This window comes from Patella vulgata, chromosome 4 (genome assembly GCF_932274485.2).
Source record: "Patella vulgata chromosome 4, xgPatVulg1.2, whole genome shotgun sequence".
In the NCBI taxonomy this organism is placed as follows: Eukaryota; Metazoa; Mollusca; class Gastropoda; family Patellidae; genus Patella; species Patella vulgata.
In genome coordinates this window covers 8,578,942-8,588,359 of record NC_065882.2, presented here as the reverse complement: position 1 = coordinate 8,588,359, position 9,418 = coordinate 8,578,942, and positions in this window count along the sequence as shown.

Sequence of the window (9,418 nt, the reverse complement as noted above, 5' to 3'; positions counted from 1 at the left end):
ACACAGACTATGTCATTTTGCGACTAACATATTGCTCAATTTATTTTCAGTAATACGCTTGCGCGTCTTTAGCAGTGGGAGGAAACCGGAGGACCCGGAGAAAACCCACGAGGTTGGACAGGCGATCCTACTCCCCGTCACGTACAACCTGGGAATCGAAACCACGCGCGCGCGTGGTTAGCAGTATCATACGGTCTGTCATTGCGTCAACTGGCGGGGTTTCGATTCCCAGGCTCTACGTGACAAGGAGTAGGGTCGCCTGTCCAACCTCGTGGGTTTTCTCCGGGTCCTCCGATTTCCTCCCACTGCTAAAGACCCCTACGCTCAAGGGAATGATTGAAATAAAATTGAACCATGTGTTAGTCCCGAAATGACCTAGTTTGTGCCGAGTGGACGTTAAACCCCATTTCTCTCTCTCTCATATCAAGATATGATTATAGGACCGGATTAAGCTTGCATGCGGCCCTTGGCTGAAATGAAATGAAATGAAATGTGGTTTAACGTCCTACCGCTCTGTTCCGACTGGGCTAATGAAGACGGGCATATACTGTGTTATGAGGTAGATTTTGCCCGGACAGCGCCACTACGGCCTCCTCTTATATCGAATTCCAACTGTCAGGAGTTCTTTTACGTGCACACCAATGTGTACACGGGACCTCGTTTTTTCGTTCCATCCGAACTATTCAAACGAGTGTCGGCATAATCCCTAATAGGATATCTGTTAGTCTCAAAAAAATAACGACAGAACACGCCATTCTATTTTACAAACGAACATTTAATTTGTTTGGCCAGACAGATAAACGAGTAAGAAATGTTTAGGCCGAATTTCAAAATAAACGCAGTGTGGTTTTGAGGAGAAGTTCAACCCTCATGCCATTCTGTTTTGTAAACCGATTAGAACTTGTTTAGAAGGAGACAGGTAAATAATTACAAATAGTATAGGCCGAATTTCAAAGTTCAACCCACGGTGGCTAAGTGGGTAAGACGCTGACTCTCAAGCCTGGAGGTCGGGGGTGTTCGATCCCTGCATTGACCGAGAAATTTCATTCAGATTTTTCCGGCTGAGTTCCCCCTTGTCATTGATGCAGGACAGAGGGCCTGACAAGGACAGCTGTCTGGCCGTTCGGATGAGATAAAAAAAAACGAGGTCCCGTGTACACATTGTCGTGCACGTAAAAGATACATTGACAGATGGAATTCGATATAGAAATGAAATGAAATGAAATGGGGTTTAACGTCCTACTGTTCTGCTCCTAAACTGGGCTAATGAAGACGGGCATACGACATACAGTGTGCTATGAGGGAAATTTTGCCCGGACAGCGTCGCTACGGCCTACTCTTATATCGAATTTCAACTGCCAAGGATCTTTTACGAGCACGCCAATATGTACACGGGACCTCGGTTTTTCGTCCCATCCGAACGACTAGACAGCTGTCCTTTTCCGTAGTGCTGCTGTCCATGCAACATTTCCCTCATAGCACACTGTATGACGTATGCCCGTCTTCATTAGCCCAGTATAGGAGCAGAACAGTAGGATGTTAAACCCCAATTCATTTCATTTTGTAAACCGAAAGCAAAAGAAAATTTAAATTTATTTGTACAGAAAAGTAAATTAGTAAAACATTTCTCTAAGCCACCATATAAAAATATATTTAAAATATCCAAGAATATGTTATATTGAACTCCACACCACGTGACGATCAGGTACTGATCTTCTAGCCGAAAGCCTAATGCTTAGTTTTTATCAAACTTAAACCAGATTAAAACCTTATAATTCGGATTATTGATCAATCTTCATAATCGTTTTTGTTGGTTAAAATAGTTAACTTAATTTATTATCTTTCAGGCAAAAATTCAAAGCAAAACTAATCTGATTTGTCCTTCAAAAAATATAACTATCATTGATTAACGCGCGAGGTAAAGAGAGAGAGAAAGAGAGAGAGAGAGAGAGAGAGAGAGATGTTTTAACGTGAAATTAAGTGAAATAAGTGAAATTAAAATCAATTTTTTATCGGTTTTGTACAAGCTATTAAATTTAATAAAATGTTGATTTAATCTTTTTTATTTAAAATGTTCATCTTTTTTTTATATAGCCGGAAACTTGAAGATCCAATATGGCCGACAATAATATATTTGGCGCCAATGGGTACACGGGACATCGGGGTTTCATCCCATCCGAATGACTAGACGCTGTCCTTGTCAGGCCACCGTTGTCCTGCATCACTGACAATTTTAAACCACACTGGAAACATTCCCGGCCAACAACCAGGATCGAACCCCTCCATTCCCTGCATGGTTAGTGAGCCAGCGCCTTACCCACTGAGTGACCGCGGCTCCGCAAATACACGACAGAGTAAAGATATTTTATTATCGTATGATTTTCGTACCGCCTTGTTTATGGACCGCGACTCCGTGAAGCCACGACAAAGAAGAGATATTATATTATCGTATGATTTTCGTAATGCATCGTTTATGGACTTATCGCACCACCGCGACTCCGTGAAGTCACGACAAAGAAGAGATATTTTATTATCGTATGATTTTTGTAACGCCTTGCTTATGGACTTATCGCACCACCGCGACTCCGTAAAGTCACGACAAAGAAGAGAAATTATATTATCGTATGATTTTCGTAATGCATCGTGTATGGACTTATCGCAACACGGCTCCGCAAAGCCACGACAAAGAAGAGATATGATATTATCGTATGATTTTCGTAAAGCCTTGTTTATGGACTTATCGCACCACCGCGACTCCGTGAAGCCACGACAAAGAAGAGATATTATATTATCGTATGATTTTCGTAACGCCTTGTTTATGGACTTTTCGCACCACCGCGACTCCGTAAAGCCACGACAAGGAAGAGATATTATATTATCGTATGATTTTCGTAACGCCTTGTTTATGGACGTATCGCACCACCGCGACTCCGCAAAGCCACGACAGATTAAAGATATGATATTTTGATTTTCGTAACGCCTCGTTTATCAAAGTAGTCTCTTTTAAAAAAATACATAAATAACATAACGTTGCTGGCATTATTGTAGGAATCTATTTTATGATACAATTAGAATGAATACAAGTAATTTTGGTTCAAATAAACATTTAGGAAAAACTTAGATTAATGCAACTTTTGTGTTTCTAAATAATGAAATATTTTATGTACTTTATGTATTTTAATCCTTAAGGCGAGAATGAAAACACGATTATTTCAGAAACCTTTCTAAAATTACTAAATCGTTTTCTTATTTTTTGTTGAGACCACCGTTTTTCTCACCAGAGGCAGTGGTCTTTGTTACCAAAAGTCTACGACGTTCTTTGATTCATTGGAAGGTTCAGTATCCAAATGTCTGTGAATTATTTTGTTAAAAGCCCTTGGAGCAGCAACTACACATTTACAGTTTGAATTCCTGTGTCACATTTTTTGTTTTTAGCCCTTACAACAGTGGTTCTTAACCTTTTTTTTTGCCATTGGCACACCTTGGAACACATATAAAAATAGCGGCACACCTGGCTAAATACATATGAAATATATTTGAATTTTGCGAAATAAAAACATGGCAAGTCAGACGGCATACAACCATAGACACAGACTAGTCATAGACACATAGAATGACTCAAACTAAAAAAAAGAAAAACACAGCTATATGCACTTACTTTATTGCTGTGTTTCGCATTTCATCAGTCAAACAGCTGGCTTCTTTAGTGAGAAATTTTCTTGGTCTGTTGTTTAAAATTTCGCGGCACACCTAGGAAGATCTCGTGGCACACCTGTGCGCCGCGGCACACTGGTTGAGAATCACTGCCTTTGTGCCTTACACCAACAGGGTCGGGTTAAGCTTTAATGAGAGAGAGAGACAGACAGAGGGAGGGGGGGTCAAGGTCGACTCGATACAAACTAGGTCATTTCGGGACTAACATATAGTTCAATTTGATTTTATTTCAATAATTCGCTTAGCAATGGGAGGAAACCGGAAGACCCGGAGAATACCCACGAGGTTGGACAGGCGACCCTACTCTACTCCTTGGCACGTACCGCCGGGGAATCGAAACCACGCCAACTGACTCTATAACACACCTTACGATTGAACGCGCACGCGCTAAACATTCGGCCACCCAACCCCGCGCATATCTATAACACATCAGTCCTCTTTGGCCACTTTTAGGAATACTTTGAGCGCTACTGACAAAAGAAACGTTCTTGTCGGTTGCTTTTTTTAGTATAGCTGGTCTTTAAATGGATCCGTGCTACAACATGTAAGAAAATAAATGAGAAAAAACTGTTTAAAGATACATTATGTAAGATTTAGATAAAGAACTGGTCGTTCTCGCTATTTAAAGATATACTATTCAAAAAAAGTAGGGGATATTTGATTTTGGGGGCATAATACTAAAATATGCAAATGACTACGAAAAAAGTCACAATAGAACCTAACAGAAGAAACATTTCCAGTTACATGTGACGCCCAAACGCACCAATAGCTACCACATGGAATGCAGGTGATGCTTGGGATCATCATGGGGGACCAACCCAAGATTTGCACGATTCTGACTTTGAATGTTACAGTCATTGTGGCATTGAATTCCAGGGTGGAAACATCAGTTTAATTGTTTTAGTGACCAGAAAACAAATTTTGATATGCGTCGGCTTACCCAAAATGAAAGGTTACGTGCCCTTGGCATGCTACAGATCGGCACAACACAGGCGGTTGTGGCACGGACGATGAATGTTTCTCAGTCTGTCATAAGCAGGCTATGGTCCAGATACCGTGATACACAATCTGTACAGGACAGACCACGCTCAGGTCGACCATGGGCGACAACTCAAGCCCAGGATCGATTTATCCGTACCTTGGCCTTGAGAAATCGTGTCATCACAGCAAATCAGATCAGCGCTCGTCTTCAAACAGACACTGGTGTGAGACTGAGTGGCCAGACGATTCGGAATCGACTGCATAGGGGTCACCTTCGCGCCCGACGTCCTCGCGTGATCCCTTGTTTGAGAGATCATCACATTCAGGCAAGACGTCGTTGGTGTAGGGATCGTCAACACTGGGATAATCGACGCTGGAGCAATGTGATGTTTTCAGATGAGTCAAGGTTCACTGTTGATTTTTTGGACAGACGTAGGAGGGTGTGGCGTCGTCGAAACGAGCGCTTCCAAGACGTTAACGTCATCAGACATGATCGATTTGGGGGTGGTTCTGTTATGGTGTGGGGAGGCATCACTGTTGCTGGAAGAACGGCTTTACATGTTGTTGCAGGGCGTGTTACAGGCCAGTACTACCGGGACAACATCTTGGCAGTCCATGTTGTGCCGTTCGCACGACGTCATGGCCGCCGTTTCATCTTCCAGGATGACAACGCAAGATGTCACAGGGCCAGGATCGTTACAGGTTACCTCCAACAACAGAACATCACCACATTACCTTGGCCAGCACTGAGTCCCGACCTCTCCCCCATCGAGCATGTCTGGGACATGCTTGGACAGAGGTTACGTCAACGTCAACAACGTCCTGCCAATGTCCAAGAACTTGCTGCTGCGTTGCAACAGGAATGGGACAATCTGGACCAAAATGACCTTAGACGTCTCATTAGGAGTATGCCACGTCGGATCAATGCTTGTTTGGCAAACAGAGGAGGATTTACCCGTTACTGACTTGGTTGTGATGCTGTGGTAACTTTGCTGTTTGACCCCGGGTATCATTTTACCCTTATAATGGTCAGTCTGTGCCTTACTTAGTCTAACGATCATTTGGAATAAATCGATGAATGTGAACTTCATTTCATTTTGTCATTTGTTTCTTCGTCAGTTTCATTAGGTGACTTTAATAACACTTAAAAATCAAATATCCCCTACTTTTTTTGAATAGTATACATTATGTTAGATTTAGATAAAAAGCTGGTTGTTCATGCTATAATAGTTTAAAGATAGATAATTTAAGATTTGGAAAAAGAGCTGGTCGTTCGTGCTATAATGAAAAATGTTATAATTAGAGAGAGGGGCTGACCGATCGCGCTATAATAGTTTTAAAATAGATAATAAAAAATGAATATATTGAAAATTTTAGTCCAATTACTTTATTATATAGGAAGTTATAAGTGTTTGAAGTTTTTATGAAATGTCGCATAGTTTGTTTATTATCGTAGCCACGGTACTTGACAACTGAGACCACGTCTCGAATATCTATTTTATCCTTAAAGGGCCAATCCCGATAATATTTTGGAGAATAAAACTGCTTAATTTTGGGTTAAAATCCCATAAAAGCCTCTACCTTAGGGCCGAGCAACTAACTCAATATATGTGATACGTTTTCAAACAACTTAAACCCGTCAATCTTCATATGGAAATGGAAATCAGCGTCCAAAGCTGTATTATGCGGCGTCTGGATAAAACCAAGACTTTTATTTTATAAAAATAATGTGACGGTGAAATTTACCTTTCGTTATCAAGTATAGCACATGGGTCATTCACTGTAAACCTCAAAAGGAACGGGAATCGATTATCAGGTCACCCGTCGAAAAATTGACCCGAAATCTTAAAAGAGTTACGTGCCCGGATAAGCATTTTTGAAGTTCACGTCCAAACGACTCAATATTTTGAGCTAAAATTTTGAGAAGGGGTATATACAACATTCCTCTATATTTTGGCGTTTAAATTTCATACGTACTCGGACTTCTATTTTGTAGACTCTGTTCAAATCGGGATAGTCCCTTTAAACGGGTCGCGGTGTAAGATTTACTTAAAATTGGAGCCACCCGATGGCCGAGAGGGTTGAATAATAATGTTTAAATACATGTATAAACCGTCGATTAACTTTAAATTATGCAAGAGCTAAATCTGCCTATTGCAGGTCTTTCTTTAGGCCTGAAATGTTATCTAAATTTTTAACCATTTATTAACATGACAAGACAATAATCAAGTCTCGATGTCATCGGATAGGTCCGATTTTAAGTAGATTAGAATGGTTCAGCCATTTAATGATTTAATTTAAAAATGGTGATGCGAGGCTAAATTCGAACAACGAGTACGTTGATTACAATTAGTGCACACATCTTGTCAAAACTTCAAAGGCTAATATCTTCGTTCAGAAGAAAATCTCTTTCTCAATCCGTTAAAATCGGGGATTCAACAATAACATCCTCTCAATCAGTTAAAAATTCTGGAGTTTACATTGATCCAGATCTTTAAATGAAAAGTCACACCTCTACTATTTGCAGGTCATTAAATTTTCATCTATACAACATTGGTAAACTTCGACCATTTATAGCGTCAGATATCGCTAAAATGTTAACTAACGCTCTTGTTCTCTCCAAACTAGATTACTGTAATTCACTTCTATACCACTTACCAGCATCATATATAAACAGACTTCAGAAAATTCAGAACAAAGCTGCACGTATCGTCTCTCTAACTAAACCATCTTAACACATTACTCCACTACTTCAAAACCTTCGTTGGCTATCAGTTTATCAACGAATTAATTTTAAACATACATTATGCAAGCGGTAAATCTGCCTATTGCAGGTCTTTTCTTTAGGCCTGAAATGTTATATAAACTAGTAATTAGACATTTTTTAACAAACAAAGACTATAATCAACTCTGATGGCATGGGACACCCGAGATTGTAACTAGATTAGAAAGGTTCGCCATTTAAAGATTTAATTTAAAAATGGGAAATCGAGGCTAAGTCTCGAATATACCGGTGCCCTGGTTACTAGTGATGACATCTTGTCAAAACTACAAACAGTGATAACTTGGCTCAGGATGAAGTACTTTGGATGAAATTTTCAATATTTTCATTTTACATTATCTATTTTTGAGCTATTATAGCAAGAATGGTCAGCTCTTTATCAAAATCTTACATAATCTATCTTTAAGATTGGCGTTTTAACTTTTAATTGTCTAAATAATAGCTGCCCCCCACAGTATCTTAATGAACATTATCACCGTATAAACCATAATAGAAACCTGCGCTTTGCTTACAAAAACTTACTTCATGTTCCCGCAGTAGTAAAGACTAAAACTGGTGAACGGGTTTTTGTTTACGCCTCTGCTAAAGTGTGGAATGAACAATCTGCTTAAAACACAGATCCTATTTCGTTTCGTTTTTATAATTCAAAATTTCGTTTTACTTGTCTTTACTACACTTGGATCTGGAAGAGTTGTTATTTAACTCGTGTTCTGAATGGTGTCAGGTATAAGCCAATGAAACGGTCTGTTACGGCGAGCTTTAGGCTTGTTTTTCACGGAACTGTGGGTAATCCACTAGTAACATCAATGCTGATTGGTTAATCAAATGTCTGACGTCATAGGTCATAAGTCGGTCTTTTGACGCCTGACGTGACGTATCGCTATAACTTGTCAGATCCTCATGTAGTGTAGGCCATCGAAAGTATAAAAAAACGAAACGAAATATAGATCTGTATTTTAATCAGATTGGTGGAATGAATTACCTAATCATGTACAAAAAACTCTTTTAAAAAGAATCTTAAAACTAAACTTTTTAGACGTGCTTTTAAACTATGAACATGTTGACTTTTTAATGTTTTAAAACTATACTAATGTCCAAAAGAAAGTATACACACTAAAAATATGACTAAGTTTTGTTTAAATAAAAAAAAAAAAAAAATGTGATAAAACTACACTGAACATGTCTCGTGCGTCCAAACTCAATATTTCAAAGCAAATAAAAGGCAAAACAAATCGTACCCAAATACCGCATACAATGGAAAAACGACTTTGTTTGAAGCAGGACGAAATGAACAGTGTATACTTTCTTTTGGACATTTTTGTGTTTAAATTGTATGTATTTTAATTGTGAAGAGCGCCCTAGAGCAGCTTCCTGGCTGGAGCACTCAGCGCTATACAAATAATTTGAATGAAATTTTCAATATATTCATTTTACATTATCTGTTTTTGAACTATTATAGCAAGAATGGCCAGCTCTTTATCTAAATCTTACATAATTTTAATTTAAAAGTAATACGAAAGGGAGGTCTCCCGTCAAAAGTCAAAACCTAGTAACTCACTTTTTTTTTTATCAAAATTCAGTTCGGACCAAATTTGTAGTTGCTAGGGTATGTACTTCCTTTTGTTGTACTAGATATTCCAATCTCTTGATGTTGTAAGCAGTTACACCCATGATACAACCTAGCAACTTCCTTCATTTGCCTAGTATGCCACTCAATTATCAAATCAATGGATAAGCTGGGGTTTAATATTAATTTATTACGTTCTTCTTTATTTGTCAAAATAGGAAAAACGTGAGTTACTAGGTGTTGCCTTTTGACGGGGGAGGTAGTCTTTCTACCCGCTATATGAACACGGTACATATCCACCTAACCATTTATGTCTTATGTCATGATGACCCTTGGGTTAAATCAAATTAATTCAATTGCTATATTTTCTCAAA